At 38.7% G+C, this 17,457-nt stretch overlaps 1 protein-coding gene across 3 annotated transcripts in view; it reads right to left on the reverse strand.

The window, feature by feature from the left end:
* LOC117664199 (AGBL carboxypeptidase 4) overlaps positions 1-17,457 on the reverse strand; it is an 836,143-nt gene that overhangs the window by 672,403 nt on the left and 146,283 nt on the right. The gene's annotated exons all lie outside the window — the stretch shown is intronic.

The following is a 17,457-nucleotide window of genomic DNA, read 5'->3' on the forward strand; positions in this document are numbered from 1 at the left end:
CATTGGGTGGATGGGCCAAGCCTTTCCTGTCTAATAAAGCCCCACAGACTACAACAAAAACAGCATAATGTTCTGATTCAAAACATGCATAATTATGTAATTACTGAATACATGAAATAAATTAGGAACTACCAACACATTGGAGCAAGTAATCATTTGGAGAAATAGTTTATTAATAAAAAATGAGCAAATTCATATTGTCTAATAACTGCTAAATCAGAGATATAACCATGCACATTAAACTAATGCTAAACAAAACTTTGTGACTGGGTGAGATAATGCAGGCAGTTGAACGGAATATATAAAAATTAGCTAAGATGATACCTTGATTCATCTGTTGATTCTAGTGATTTTTCAGTGATTTCCAAACAGGACTTCCATTTATGAAATGGTTAATTGGTATTTAACCAATTATCTGGGGGCGAAAGGAATGTTATTTCTAATTATGGATTTTTTGTGTGTGAATTTTACCCTTTTTTTGAACAAACTAGATTTCAGAGTAGCAGACAGGGGTGAAATGCTCCCGGTTCGGACCGGCTCGGGCAAGTAGGTAGCGACGATGGCCGGTGGTTCGGAGAACCGGTAGCAATGGAAGCTGGAGGCTCCGCCCACCCGCCCAATTTCCTGGAGTCGGGGAATGCACCATTCCCCGACTCCTACTGCCCACCTTTCTCCTGCAGCTGGCTGTCAGGGAAGGCAAGTGCCCGAAAGGTACCGGAGTCGCTCACTCTCCTTCTTGAATGAGCCGCTCTGATCCATGCACCGGCTGCGCAAGCGCAGTTTATTTAATTCAGCAGCAGGCTGGATGTGCACTTGGCCGGTGCGTGGACCAGAGCGGCTCATTCAAGAAGGAGAGTGAGCGACTCTGGTACTTTTCTGGTGCTTGCCTTCCCTGACAGCCAGCTGCGGGAGAAAGGTGGGCAGTAGGAGTCAGGGAATGGGGCGGGTGGGCAGAGCCGCGGGAGAAAGGTAAGGATGCGCCAGCAGAATAGAAATTTAAAAAGTTTTCCTACTGGGTTCTGTGGGCGTGGCTTGGTGGGAGGGGGTCTTGTGACTGAGTGGGTGTGGCTGTGAGTGATTTTGAGTTGGCCACACCCACTCAGACACAGGATACCGCCCCACCAAGCCATGCCCACAGAACCGGTAGGGAAAAATTTTAGATTTCACCCCTGGTAGCAGAATAATATTTGTATATAATATTTTATATAATATTTTCATATTATAGAATTATTATATCTTTCTAGTGTTTCACATCACCCAAAATAGCAAGATGGCAATTATGATGCTTTTAATCAATACTAAAATTGAATTGATTCCAAACTATAGAGAAGAAGAGCCCTTGGGAGGAAGACTGCTGTTTTAATTTGCCTTATATTTGTAAATGCACCTTCAGTAACAGCAAAGGGGTTAGTTAAACTTCATGTACTTTCTGAATATATTGGATAGGAGGACAGGATTTTCACACCAGTGACTTTATTCTTTGGATACAATTATGCATGTTTTAGAAACAATTATGAGAAAGTTTCTAATTCTGCTAAATGTGAAATGACTAACAAAAGACAGCTGGTAGAGACTGAAAATAGTCCCATCTCAATCAAGTGTTCCTCCTCTTCTAATAATAATTTGGGTAAATCCAATCAACTAGGTAAAGCAGAGTGTATGTATTTAAAACTGTATAATGCGACAATTTCATCACTTTCATAGTGCAGTTAGCAAAATGCTGCAGTCTCTTCGATAAGCTATGCGCCACCTGAAATTCTTTCATAAAAGTGATTAACTTTATCAAACTATGCCACAGGATTAATGGAGCATAGAAACCTGAGGCACTAAAATATTAAACTATGGAATATTCTCAGTGGAAGTTAAAATCTGCTATGTAGCCCATCCAGTGAAGTGTATAAAATTTAATAACTTCAGTACATACCCAAACCAGAAACCTAAGCAGCCTGCTCACTTCATCTCTGGAAGTGAAATAGTGCAGTACAATGTTGTGATACAGTAAGCAAACATTTGCTGAACAGGTAAAGAAGTTTGCTGGTATACAGTATATCTGTTCTGCCCCAGCTCCGGATTCCCAAGGATTGTGACACGCACCAACGGTCCTTATTAAAGTTATAACGTACCAAGAATAAACAAAGTCCAGCAAAGGTTGGCAACCAGCCCAGAAAACAAGATACAATAAGACACTCACTCTCCAAAATGCTCTGTAATAATTACACGTTGTTTCCAGCAAGAAATTACTAACTGCGTGTGACTTAAATAGGCTAAGGGAGTGGCCAATTATCCTCAAACCTTACTCTCGAGGAGACCTCCTCCTCCTTAGTAGCCACTCCTGCCTTTTGGCAGCCCTGCGTGCTCGAGCACTGAGGAGAGGCTCCTCCACTTCGCTCTCTCCACTTGAAGGAGCCTCTGGAGGTTCTGAAGGCCCTGGCTGAGTCTCTGCCTCTGGCACCACATCCTCTTCAGCCTCCTCGCTGTCCGACACGAGCGCCGGCTGTGCAGGCTGCTGGCGCGATCCCACACCAGCCTCCTCGTCAGGATCAGCCATGATCCGCGCAGGCCTCTGGCGGGCCACAACAATATCTGTGTTCATATACAAATGTATGTATGTGTTAATCTTTTTTTTAAGATTGCTACTGGCTTTGTTGAAGTTTTATTCTAGGGAAGAACTTTCTGCTTGCTCCTTGGTACTTCCCAAGTGCAAGAATAGACACCTTTATTCGCCAGCCCACTGCTGATGCACCACAAGCTAGTGTTTTCCAACTTTCCTTCAAAACTGGTGTTCTCCAACCCAAGCTGTTTGAGGCTCATCAAAGTGGATAGTCTCCAGCATTTCATTGCATTCTAGTGGTAACCCAGTTCACGTAATCTCATTCATTACAGCAGATAGTCACAGCCTCTCTAGCCATTTTGGCCTTGGTAGCCAGGGCCACCAAAATACTATGTTCTCTGTTGGTTGGCAGTTGCTATCTTTTTATAATCTTATGCTTCCTTGAAGGATTTCCATTAGCTCAGTAAACTATGGTCAGCCAAAAAAACTCATGCTCCCTTCAGCCTTTAAATTTTGCAGCAGGCACCCTTTTAGTTTCTACCCAGATTGAGTAAAGCATGCTCCCCTTGCTTTCGCACCACTTCCTCGTAGTACTGCATGTACTACAAGTACTTCCATTCCCTTAATTTTTTTTTTTTAAATTAAGTTTCAGTGTAGGAATGCTATTTTGTTTTATGAAGCTGAACTCTCTCTTCTTCCTTCCTATAATTTTATATATAATATAATATATGCTATAATATAATATTGGACCTACAAAGGAATATAGAAACAAAGGAGCAACCTGTTCCCTATTCCTGTGATTATTCCATTCATGTTGTTTTAGTTTTTCAATGACTGCTGGTGTTTTTATTTTGCACTTTATTCAAACTGTAACTTTATGTGTATTGTAACGCAGGGGTCCCCAGGTCATGGCCCACTACCAGGCCGCAGCCTGTTCGAAACCGGGCCATTTAGTGATGGGCAAGTGCACATGTGTGCAAAGCTCCACTTGGGCAAGCAGCAGGTCCTTGCAGAGCTCCATTTGTGTGGGAAGAGGATACTTAAGTGGAGGTCACTTGTGCTCATGTGTGAAACTCCACTCGATGGTAGAAGATCCCAAATCCTGCTCTTTCTCATAATAATTGTCTTAAATGAAGGAATTTATAAAATGCTGCTTCAAACCAGTTAAACAAACATCGTTCCTGGAAATTGCTCTTGAAATTAAGGACTTTATGGAATCCAGTTCATCAACAGTTCTTAGAATATTCGATTCAAAGAATAGGTTTATTTGTGAATTATATTTTCCCTGAAAAGTTTATTTTTTCCCCCAATGACTACTTGCTCACCTCATTAATGAATGGCACATATTTTATTGACTTTGATCTTTAAAATTGGGCTAGGAAGAGCATGGTGAGTCCTTGCATCCTAAAAGATTAGCCCAGTAATATCTCTCTTGAGGGACCAAGAACTCCATATTCAACTGCATCTCAGGAAGGTTCAGCAATTTTTATGCATAATTTGAGAATCCGGCATGGGGAAAAAAGTTATCAAGAATATATTTTTCTCTCATGTGACATAATTCAGATTTGAGTTTGAGGATGGCAGGTGAAATGGGAAACGACTGGATATATGTGAGATTCACATATTGAAGTAGTTCTTATTTTCTCCATTAAATGTTAAGAATGGATGAAAAAAAAGATGCTATTTGTAGGTTTTTAAAAACATTATGTCTCAGGAAAGAGAGAAAGAATGGGAACGTGGTAAAGAAATGAGTGACTTCCAACCACTATTTATATGAGCACCTTTCATAATTTACCAAAACTTTCTTAACTACACGTTTGTTAAACCCAAAAATGTAAAAGCGACAAAAAATAAGGCAAATAAGTGACTCTCACCTAGAATTATATTATATTTTTATCTGAATTCAGCTTCTAAGCAAACTAGTATTTGGTATTATGCCTCCGTAAGCTGACAACAATTACCACAATCAGCAGCACTTATCAAAGATATTTTTGCAGTATCAAAACCAGTCTGGCGGTGAGCCAGGTGTGCTTGTTTCTATACATATCTGCATATTTTACACATAAACACACCTATTTAAGCTTCATTTGATGATGAAATGGAGCTGCAGGTGCATACTAAGTCTCTAATTGGTTAATGCAACATCCTACATTTCTCCTTCAATTAATAACAGCAATACAACATCACTCCTACCTTTCTCGGAATGCAATTTTTTGTTAATGATGAGGAAAAAAACTCCAAAATGAACTAAAGTAATAATCCCCCATAATAAATCATGCAAAGGTTTAAACAAAACATAAACTGTCTGAGCTCTGCAAATTCCAAAGAAAGAAGTATTTCATATTACCAGGTATCAAATTAAAAATGCTGAAGATGCTATGTGAATCTTTTGTATATTTTCTAGAATACATAAAATGGGATGAGGTTTTGATTACCATCTGATTGTCACATACAGGTAATCCTCCATTTACGACCACAATTGAGCCGAACACTTATGTTGTTAAGTGAGACATTTGTTCAGTGAGTTTTGCCCCATTTTACAACCTTTCTTGCCAGAGTTGTTAAAGAATATCTGCGTTGATAAAGTTAGTAACTCGGTTGTTAAGTGAATCTGGCTTTCCCATTGATTTTGCTTGTCAAAAGGTTGAAAAATGTGATCACATGACCTTGGGACACAGCAATGGTCATAAGTATGAACCAGTTGCCAAGCATCTGAATTTTGATCAAATGATTGTGGGGATGCTACAAATTTTTCAATGCCATTGTAACTTTGAATGGTCACTAAATGAACTGTTATAAATTGAGGATTACTTGTACTTTCTGTGACCAAAATTTTGTATAATTTATGTTGCATAAGCATGGAGGAGAACTGTAATTCAGTTGAGAAAGCACAGGCATTATATGCAGAAATTAAATAGTTCAGTCTTTGGGATTTTGAGATATAGATCTATAAAACTTCTGTCTGTAATCCTAAGAGACTATTACCACTATGTGTACCATCTGATTGAGTACTCTCATTCACCAGAAATGCTAACTGTCACAGCTTATACTCATTTCAAATTTCTCAACAAACTTTCTAATTAAAGCTTATAAAGTCCTTATGTTGAATTTTTTAAGTTTAAAAATACTGACTATATTTAAGGTCTAAATCTTTCCCATGGAATACATTATCATTTTTGAGTTTAAATACTTTCAGCATGTAATAGTCTCCTGCCTATTTACAAATATTAATGGCTCATTTACTACTAACGAAGGAAAATATTTTATCAATTGTGGAGGGAATTGTAGGGACTCTTAGCTGATATGTTACAGGAGCACCTGTGCCTTGTTATGTACAAGTTGTTAAAGCATTGCATAGCTACAAAACGTAATTAATAAAGCAATAGAAAAGTAAAATGCACAGATTTCTCTATTACCTAAACCGGGGTCCCCAACCCCTGGCCTGTGTATCGGAACCAGGCCGTGACATGCCAGAAACCAGGCCACGTAAACAAGCAAAGCCCCATCCATGGGATGCAGGCAGCACACAAAACCAAACCCCCTCTGGTCCGCGGAAAAACTTCTCTCCCTGGAACTGGTCTCTGGTGCCCAATTGGGTGCCACTGATGTAAACTTCCTATTAAATCTGCTTTGAGAGAACAATCCTATAAATTTACTTCTAAATCAATGTGGGATTACATTATAAGAGGAAAAAAATAGTATAAAAGATGCCAAAAGAATAAGATGAAGAACAATGGCTATTTTAAACCATTAACTTTTCAATTTCTATAAATCAATTCACAAATCTATCCGATTTGCTGGAAGACATAGACAACAGTCAAATGAAAAGTAATATGTCTTTAAGCTACCTGTAGTTTAAAGACCTGTAGCTTAAAGCCCAAAAATACTTCTATTGGCATCAGTGTAAGAATCATTATCAACATGTGAAAAAGCAAAAAAAGTAGAAATACAACAAAATTTTAAACATGTATATCCATAGGAAACCAGGGCTTTTTGTATTAGGACTTATGGACACCCAATTAGAAAGGTCACACAGAAGACTGGTTTCATATACAGCAGTGATGCTATAATATGTAGAAAGATGGAAAATCCCAAAAGTTGTGAACTTTGAAGATGACAGAATTTGCAGAAATAGCAAAATGTATTTGTTTGACAAAACAGTGAGTACTTATATAAAAAGCTTGAAAAACCTTTATGGACTTTTTGTTGAAAATGGTCAAAAATGAAGAGGTGATTTCTGGAGTTGGTGATTAAAAGGGTTGATTAGGGAAGAAGATAAATATGTATTATAATTCTAAAGGAGAAGAGGAGCTTGTGTGTAACAGCTATAAAGAAGATTGAAATTCATTTCCTTAGATTTCTTTTCCTTTTAATTTCTTATCTATCTTGTTTTTAGCATTTTACTTTTATCTTTTTATACTTTCCTTTTATATTTTTCCTTCTTTATTTTTGAATTATGTAAAATCTCTCATTAAAAATGTATTAATTATTAATATAAATTTTATAACAGAATTAATAGGTCACATTATTGATGTTTTCAAATACATATGTGCAAGATACATTTTCTACATGCTGACAGAAGAGAGGAAACCTTTAAGGGTTTAAATTTGCTAGCAACTCTTATCACGCTATAAGGAGGAAGCTAAGGAATTTCTTTACGACCAAGAAACAAAGCATCCATCCATGACATATCATCACAAAGCTTCACCTGCAGGGGGAAAAAATCAAACCCAGGATTTGACAGGAAAACTCATGGCTACAGTTTCTTCTGACATTGATGTTGTATTGATATGGATTTCCTTTATATGATACCGTTGTCAACTTAGAATGTTATACTACAACATTCAAAGCTTTCAAACAGTGATTTAGCAGAGTTCATAAGCATAAGAAGGAAATGTTGTGGCAACATTGCTAGTCTTATGACTCACAAGTCCCTCAAGAAGCAATGGCAAAGTTGGATCTCACGGCTGTGCCCCTTTGTGTATTTCTAGAGGGAAAATATTTTTTGTATATTTTGATGATAACTGCACAATGCTTAGTACAAAAAGTCTTAGTGAAAAAAACCTTCCCAGAATGTATAATTCCCTAATATATATTCTAGATTGGCAACAGATATTGTGACATGTTATAAGCATACAGTAGTCATACTTTAAGTATAGCCATGCATTAAACGTCTGTTTCCACATAATTAGAAACTGTCTCTGTGTTTAGGCATCCATATTCTGTTCAATCAATATTACAGCTGCAAGTGGATAGCAACAGCTGGCTGCTTTAGAGGTTTACTTGCACAAATCTGCTGATATCTTACATCCTCAAGAGGAAGCAGCTGGGACTGATTCAAGTTTTCGTACTTAGTGATAAATACTATTATGCAGGGAGAAGCAACACTATAAACTTTAATAAAAACTGCCACTAATTCAAGTATTAAATGCTTCCTTGAAAACTGGGTGCTCAATAGAATCCCATTTTTCATGTAGATATACACAAGAACTTTTATTGTGTGGAAGAGAGTTTCATTGAGATCTTTTTCTCTGTTATTATACTGCTTGGTTAGATAATGCTTGCTGTAAAGCCAAAAGTATAGCAACCTTTTAACACGTTATTTCTAAAAATTTCTAACAATTCCATTTACAGTAGAAAATTATTACAGAAGAATCCAAAGTGTGTAATGCACACACACACACACACACACACACACAAAATCTTAGCACAGTGAATTTTCCTAGTGGGAATATTTAGAATAAAATTTAACTAAAAAAAGCTATACGAGACTTTGTATTCTTCCTATATGGTATCTTATTATTATAATTCTTAGGAGAAAGTTTTTATTTTCATTAACGCTTTACAGCAGCCTTTTTATAAAATCTCATTGATTTTTAATCAGTAAGTAGTTTCCCTTTTGATCTTCTTTTACTAAGAAATCTGACAAAAGCTGACAAAAATGTGATACATTAATCAAAGCAAGAAATCATAATTTAATATGTCTAATTGTTTCACTTTGTAACATAATAAATTCATAGTATATCATTTTCATGTCTAATGTCATGTAGAATTGTTTGATCTGCAAGTCTTGAAATTTACTCTTATTTTTAAATTCATCCCTATTCTTTGTGGCTCCAGAACAATAAGTGCCATTGGTACCTACCAGTCTTGTCTGTTACTGTCACTGACAATTCCAAGACAGCTGCAATTTGCTTGTTCAAAATGTTAAAAACATGATTGCACTGGTGGACTAACAAATACTATTGCACTTGATGAAAAAGTGCTGCTTAGTTCTCTCTTCTTTATATCTCTGCCTTTTAACAACAAATTCTTTCCTCCGTTCAGTCAAGTTAAGTAGCCACAAATTTAAATGCTCAAAAAGATATTCTACAGATAGTTTTCGGCTACAACAGCAATTTGGAATCCGCAGGAGTGGGAGCAATTTCCAACTAACTATTGGTTTCCCCACTGACTTTGCTGGTGGAAATCTGGTAGGGAAGGTCTGAAAACCCAGTCACGTGATTATGGCTCATTGTGACATCATAATCACAAGATGGACACAATCTTGTGACTTTAAGGACACTGCAGTGGTCAGAAACCTGAGAATAATTATAAGTTATCGGCCCTTGTTCATTGCTGTAATGACCTTGAACAGTTGCTGAAAAAGTGGTCATAACCCAAGGACTGCCTGTATTTATTTAGAAATATGGAAAGCATTCCAAAACTAAACCTTTTAAAACTTGAAACTCTGTATCCCATGCTCAAAATATATCATGGGAGATCCAAAAGATTTTAGCCACAGAACAAAATAGTCTGGTGTGTCATATTTGGAATCAAACACACCTATTTTGAGCAATACTATCTTGAGGCCTCTATGCATCACCTGGCTGACTGGTAAATCCTGTTACAGAAGATATATGGCTCCTATCTCTGAAAGAATACACTCAGGAGAGGACACAAGTCTTTGGTTATGGCTCTTCCTCTCTTAGCCATCAACAACAGACTTGAGTGAGAGGGTATTAACATGATAAACAATCACTTATGCCTATCCTGCCCCAGGCTAAATACAGACAACACACAAGAGAGCTGGTTGCAACAGGGAGCACACACATAAACACAAGCAGGAAAGAAGGTCCCCAAATCAAGCAAGTTTTCCTTCTCAGTTTACAAGTCCAAAGCAATAGCAATAGCACTTAGATTTATATTGCTTCACAGTGCTTTACAGCCCTCTCTAAGTGGTTTACAGAGTCGGCATATTGCCCCCAACAACAACCTGGGGCCTCATTTTACCGACCTCGGAAGGCTGAGTCAACCATGAGCCAGTGAGAATCGAACTACTGGCAGCAGTCAGTCAGAAGTAGTAGAATGCAGTACTGCATTCTAAGTACTGCGTCACCATGGCTCAAGCAAATAAGTAGTGTGTGTGTGTGTGTGTGTGTGTGTGTGTGTGTGTGTGTGTGTGTTTTTAATGGCAACTGCTTCTGATGATTACCTATCTCAATAGCCTACAGGTACTCTGGTAGAGGTTGCTCTGCTAAGTCTGGAACAAGCTGTTCATTATAAGTCTACTCATTTGAAAATTAGCTTGCCATGACAGTGCCTGAATAAATAACTTGATAAATGAACTTTTCTCCCTTCAGATCACCTTCCCCTTGCTGTACTTCTTCACTCTGCCATTGCAGGAAGTTGGAGAGCTATTACTCTATCTCTAGAGCACGCCTGTCAAACTCCCAGCCCGTGGGCCAGATGCATCACACACTGGCTACGCCCACACCCAGTTTAGTGAAGGGGGAGAAAGCCCCAATACGTCACATGACGATGCCGTGACACTGTGAGTTTGACACCCCTGCTCTAGAGCAATATTTCTCAACCTCAGTGCTGACTGCTGGCTGGTTTGAAGCTGAGATTCATACACCTTAAAGTTTTTGAGATTGAGAAACACTGAGCCACCTGCCCACTATTTTATCATCTGGATATGATCAAGAGTGAGGAAGGAAGGGCCTCCCTCAGACTGCAGTCCCCAGTTTAGATAAATCAGCATGTATAGATGGAGGAAATGGTGGTAGGCAAGGAATCCAAAGCCCATTTACAATATAGAACCACTTGTCACTCATGCCATTATCTACCAGTCCAGAAAGTAAAGGACTATTTATTAAAGATATTCCTTGCTTTGGGGAGCAAAGTTAGTTATATGAAGACTGAAAAGGTATGTAAAGGTGGTAAATTCAAAGCTGTACATATGCATTTTTTTTTATGCACAAGTATTAATTTAAAGAATACAAATACAAGATTGACTTGGCTTAATTTGTTAAATATTCATATGTCATCTCTACATGAATTTGGGTCATGGAGAAGAAGAGGTAAGCGTATTGGGGGCGAATCACTGGCCCCCACGGAGAGGGCTCGCAACTTAGGCGTCCTCCTGGACGCACAGCTGTCTTTAGAAGAGCATATGACGGCCGTGGCCAGGGAGGCTTTTTATCAGGTTCGCCTGATACGCCAGTTGCGTCCCTTTCTGGATCGGGACTCCCTACGCACAGTCACTCAAGCACTCGTCACTTCCCGCCTGGACTACTGCAATGCTCTCTACATGGGGCTCCCCTTGGGGTGCACCCGGAGGCTGCAGTTGGTCTAGAACGCAGCCGTGCGGGGGATTATGGGAGCGACGGGGCGCTCACATGTAACACCTTTCCTGTGCGAGCTGCACTGGCTTCCTGTGGTCTTCCGGGTGCGCTTCAAGGTGTTGGTGACCACCTTTAAAGCGCTCCATGGCTTAGGGCCGGGGTATTTGCGAGACCGCCTTGTGCCGCCAATAGCCTCCCACCGACCGGTTCGCTCACACAGAGAGGGCCTCCTCAGGGTGCCGTCAGCCAGGCAGTGCCGGCTGGCGACCCCCAGGGGGAGAGCCTTCTCTGTGGCAGCACCTGCCCTCTGGAATGACCTGCCCCCTGAGATACGCACGATATCAGACCTCCGGACTTTTCGTCGGGCCCTGAAGACACACTTGTTCCATCTAGCTGGGCTGGCTTGATCCCATCCTCTTAGTTTTTTAATCGAAATTCGGTTTTAATTGGGTTATTTTAAATTCGGGCCAAAATTATTTAATTGCTTTTTAAAATGTTTTTAAATTTTATATGCTATTTTTTTTTTATTGAAAAAGTTTTCAAATACAAATTTCCCCCCCTTTTTTCCCCTCCCCCTCCCCCTCCCTAACCCCCCCTCCCCACCCATCCCCCCCTGTGACTTCTTCATAACAAAAAAAAAAACCTAATTCATAACAGATTACTTACTCCCTCCTCTAGATATTGACCTTTACTTACTAAAAATATTATTAATATTATAACATCCCCCTTTATCCATACATTTCAGAAAAGAGAAAAGAAAAGGGAAAAAAAAAGACATTATACTATGACATTATAGAATAACTTCTCCACTTTAAAACTATACAATAAGTCCTACTTTAACATTTAATCTTCTATATATATTACTATAACATTTCAAAGCGGCCTTCCCCATAAAATCTAGTTTAACATTTATTCCACTCTATCCATTTCCTCCACTCCCCTAAATATATCACTTAAAAATCCCTTTTCTTAGACTAATCAATCTACTAACTAGCTTATTCACCCACTATCATGCAAAATTACCATACACAACATTTCTTAATATCTTTGATTCACTGCCCACACTACTTAAAAATATATGTCTATATTTTCCATTATATCTAAATAAAAAAAAAGAAAAGACTATGACTTTAAATTTATAATCCATATAGTATCTTCTTTGAGGTCTTTCCACTGGATTGGTAGAACCAACATCCATAATCGGGTAACATAGCTTGCTGGTGCAACAGTTTATTCAGGATCTTCAATCATATCTGCCCCCATCAGTAGTAAATATCTTCTTATATGTATAAAAGTAAAAACAACCACCCGAGTGACATTATAGTTATACTCCATATAGTAATAATTGTGGGTTTCATCAGGATTATTAATTCCCATCATCGTAGTGGGTAACAACCCGATCTTCTGCATGCCCCAGCATAATTCTCTTGCCTTGTGATTCAAGATAATATAACATGTTTATCAACACAAAAAGAAATTCCAAAATGGATAATTCAAATCCATCAGTTTAAGGCTCGTTTCACGTCCCCAAATTACGGCCATGCAGAGATCTGCCACAATCCTCAGGATGATATTAACCAATACATCGCCTCTTCTGTGTTTACACATAATCATTCATATTTTAAAGTCACTGGCTTCACTGTTGCCTGATTTAGAAATTTCTATTTTGATGCAACCTATTTCTTTTTTTTCTTTTCTTTTTGTGGGTTTGATTTCGATCCTGGTTTCCTGGCTGTACACCGCCCTGAGTCCCGCAGGAGAAGGGCGGTATAGAAATATAATAAAATAAATAAATAAATAAATAAATAATCTACATGTCAAACTGAAGTAAGTCTTCAATTTCAAATCATATTCTTCACCCCATTCAGAAATTGTTCCTGTAAGGGACAATTGATTTGAAATGTTCTGGCCAGCTGTGCTTATGGTTTACATTTTTTTCTACAGCTCTAGTTCCATCCTGACAATGATTTAAAAGATTATTTCTTATTCACTATCTGACTTGCCTTTCTAGCTGTTGACAAAAACATTAATGTTCAAATACCTTGCTTCCTCACAATAAGCCTTAGCCAACATTTTACTAATATATTTTATGGCATAATTACAATTTCTCTATTCATTTTTGATTGAATTCTTTATATAAAAAATACTAAAGAAAAGGCTAAAATTTGAAATGAATATTATCTACTCACAAAGGTAATCTTACATTATTAATAATTCGACCACATTCCAACTTTTCAAAGAGCAGTAAGAGGAAAAGAATGATTTTGATGTTTACCTCTCCAAGCTAGAGGGCTTTCTAAAATTACTTCCCTGCTCTGAAATTAATTTTCATCTCACAAATCCACCTGCTTAGAAGATCAGAGAAAATGCAGCACTTACTGAGTAACAATATGCAGAGTAGCTCCAATCTCTTTTCACTGGAAAGAGAGATCTGGATTACATATATCTTCATCATGCTATTCCCATTCACAATAAGCCACCAAGAGGCATTACATAGGGATGGCTGTACATCTTAGCTCTTCAGACACTTAATATCATTATTCAGAAATTGACTTCATTGGTAGAAGGTTCAAGGATACAATTCAGCAAGATTATGCTCTATTTTGGGGACACGAATGAAACAATGTATAAACATGTTTGTCCATTGCAGTATCCAGAAACGGAAGCCATTTCTGTATACCCCTGGGTTGAAATCCCAGAGTTTTTTCTACTTACCTTTCTGAGTCAATTGATGATCACTGTCCTGATGGGTTTATAATAGAAAAAATATTTTATTTAGGTTTTTTTTCTTTTAATAAAAATTAGGAATCTAGTCTCCAAGCCTCAAAAAGTAAAGAACATACTTCACAGATGTTAATTATTTGTACTTAGAGCTGCTCTGAGAATCTCTTCCCCAAGAGTGCCCCCTCTCTTCCTCTTATCTCCTTGTGGCTGTGACCAGCATGTAGTTCCTACCTTTCTTTCTCCTTGCTCCAAATCAAACAACCTCATCCCACAATATAAAATGTGAGATGCAATATGAGATGGTGGGGATGTATTGTACAGTCACTAGGGGTCAGGTCCAGCTCAGTACCTCATCCTCAATCCATTTCAATTCAATATAATTGCAATAGAAGGTATCCCTGGCACAATTGGCCTCAGAGGAAATAGGAGAAATATTAAAGAACGAGGCCTCTCTCTCCCAACTCCCACAACCAGCCTAGAAGGATACCATGATCAGTGACAACAAAAAACAATGAGATCAAAGAGGATCAAAGTAGATACCCATGACCACAAAAGGTCATCCTCAAGTGTAATAAATATCATCTCAGTGATGTATCCCAATCTGAAATATGATTCTTCCAGAGCTGTCTGGAACTGCAGGCCCATCACCCTCTCAACAGCCTCACCCAGAGGTGGGCTTCACATAGTTTAACAACCGATTTTCCTAGTGCAAAACCAAAAATGTGAGCACGCACGCCCACGCTTGCTTCACTTGCATGTGCGGCTTCTGCGCTTGCGTGTGACTTCAAACACACTGTGATTTCACGCGCGCAGCTTCAAGCACACCTTCTTGGGCAGCTGCGGTGAGTAGAATGGGTGAGGTGCGGAAATCAGTTGGGTTGCGTGGGTGGGGCGAACAAGACAGAGAGTGAGGTATATAGGACAGGATAGCACCGGGGCAGGTGGGTGGGCCCAGCCGGTGGTCAGAACTACCGGTTCACTCAAACCAGTCCGAACCGGCAGCAGCCCACCTCTGGACTCACCCTAAAAGTAAAGATTGGAGGCTGTACAAACATTCTCGAGAAGGAGTGAACCACCATCTATTTTAAAACAGGTGGATCTGCTTATTCCTGCAGTGGCCATTTACCACTGCTTGTCACTTTCCAAAAGGCCATAACCAACTAGGAGGAAAATAGATCTTATACAAAGGTGGCAGGATGCAATGTCCATTTTCTCATGAATACCCAAATCAAACTCCATCCCGCTTCACAGTGCTTTACAGTCCTCTCTAATAGGTTTTCAGTCAGTCTATTGCCCACAACAATCTGGCTCCTCATTTTACCAACCTCTGAAGGATGAAAAGCTAAATCAACCTTGATCCGGTGAGACTCAAGCTGCCAAACTGCTGGCAGCCAGCAGTCAGCAGAAGTACCCTGCAGTACTGTATTCTAATCACTGCGCCCCCACGACTCTTATGTTATACATGCCAGGTCAGTCTCTTACTTCATGAATGAGGGAGGCCTGGTTATAGACTGACAAGACAGCAGCAGATAAATCCCATGGCACTGAAAGTTAAATCACCTAGTCTCAGGACTGAATATAGGGATGGAACATGACATCTATACAAGAAGCCAAGAATACCTTCCCCAAGAGTGTCCCCTCTCTCCCTCTTATCTCCTTGTGGCTGTCACCAGCATGTAGTTCCTACCTTTCTTTCTCCTTGCTCCAAATCAAACAACCTCATCCCACAATATAAAATGTGAGATGCAATATGAGATGGTGGGGATGTGTTGTACAGTCACTAGGAGTCAGGCCCAACTCAGTACCTCATCCTCAATCCATTTCAATTCAATATAATTGCAAAGGTATTTTACGATACCTTGCCATATTTGGTATACAGCAGTTAGTAGAATAACTAATTGAATTATTATTTTTAAAGGTGCATTATAGTTCACAAAGTCTGAGTGCATATTTTAGGGTTTTTTTAGAAAGAAATCCAAATGAATCAATTTCAAAACTGAAGCATATCAAACACTGATACACACAAGCTCCAAAAAGAAAGAAACCCTCCCCCCACTACATTGCATAGGTATTTTTACTCTAACGAAGAACAAAACCAATTCAGTTGCCTTTGCTTTTTCACCCCTTGGGATGACCTTTCAGGATAAGAATTGTCAGTGCCTTATTTATAATGGCAGATCTCAAGTTTGATTCTGGCAGGTTTTGATCACTTTATGGCCCAAAAGCTTTCAAACACAGAAGAATCTGATGCCTATTTGGCATCCTGTTGTGTGTTTAAACCTCAAAAGCAACTTGCGGTCCCAGAAGTGAATTGCTGAAGTGGTGTAAACAAAACACAAATGTCACAAAATGATGAATATCTCATACAAAATATCTTTGTCAAAAAGATGACATCTCAGCATTCCCTGAAAGATATCTGTAAGAGATTCATGCTCTGAAAATAAAAATTTGATTTACAAAGCAGAAAACAAACAAGTAAGAAATATCAATAATTCAGATTATTTGTTCATGAAACACAGAAAGATGCACAAAAAGAATCAAATATCAATTATTTATATATACTCATTGTACTGTGACAGTGGCAGTTTAAAAGCGTTCTCCTGGGCCATATTAGCATATGCGATAGAAGAGGTCACAACAATGACAGGCTACTTTCATGAGAGTAGAATCTGTTTCTGAATTTGTGCAGGTGCTAACCTTATTCTTTTATGCCAATCACGGTGTTTACTGCCATCACTGATTATCAAGTCTGACAATTACAAAACTAGTTCCTTTTATATATTTGTCATTTTTTCTAATCATAGTGAACTTATCATATAACACCCCTTGCATTGTTAGCATAACAAAATTTCCGAGAGGAGAAAAATAGCTACCTCAGATAAGCATTGTTCTTACCCTGAATTAGGTCCATTTAGACTGACAAACCTAATTTAGGTGACCTGGGGTGTCACCTAACTAAGCCACAGCTAGTTTCAATGATCATGTGTGATGATCTAGCAGGATAATCCAATTGTAATCACGGATACTTGCAAGATATAGAAATGCACGGGAATCACTGAGCCTCTAGCTCACAGGTGTTGAAGTCGCAGCGTTACGTTGACGTCATGTGATGTTTCGTGATGTTTTTTCCCCTTCGCGGAGCTGGGCTGGGCGTGACCTGCACGTGACGCATCCAGACTGCAGGCCGTCAGTTTGACAGCCCTGCTCTAGCTGAATAAAGCAAACATTCAGATACAGGGCATCTGCCAATATGACACCTCTCAGAGAAAAGGCCAGAAAGAGCCAAAACAAAATGTTAAAGCACTTTGGATGCAGTGGACTGAATCATCTAGATAACACCCTTACTATTGTCAAAATAATGATGCTTTCATATATTGAACTGCAGAACTTTTTCATATAATAAAAAGTATAAAAGGAATATGTTACAACAGTTGTTGTACAGCACCTAGAGTCAATTTGGAATTAATGGTGCCTGAATTGAATAACTTAAAAGAAAACTTTTTTAAAAACCTTGAAAATCCCTAATATCCATTAAAAAAATCCTGTTTGTTAATGTAAAATCTTAAGTGTAAGATA

Source organism: Pantherophis guttatus, chromosome 3, assembly GCF_059756535.1.
Source record: "Pantherophis guttatus breed Tessera chromosome 3, ASM5975653v1, whole genome shotgun sequence".
NCBI classification, from domain to species: Eukaryota; Metazoa; Chordata; class Lepidosauria; order Squamata; family Colubridae; genus Pantherophis; species Pantherophis guttatus.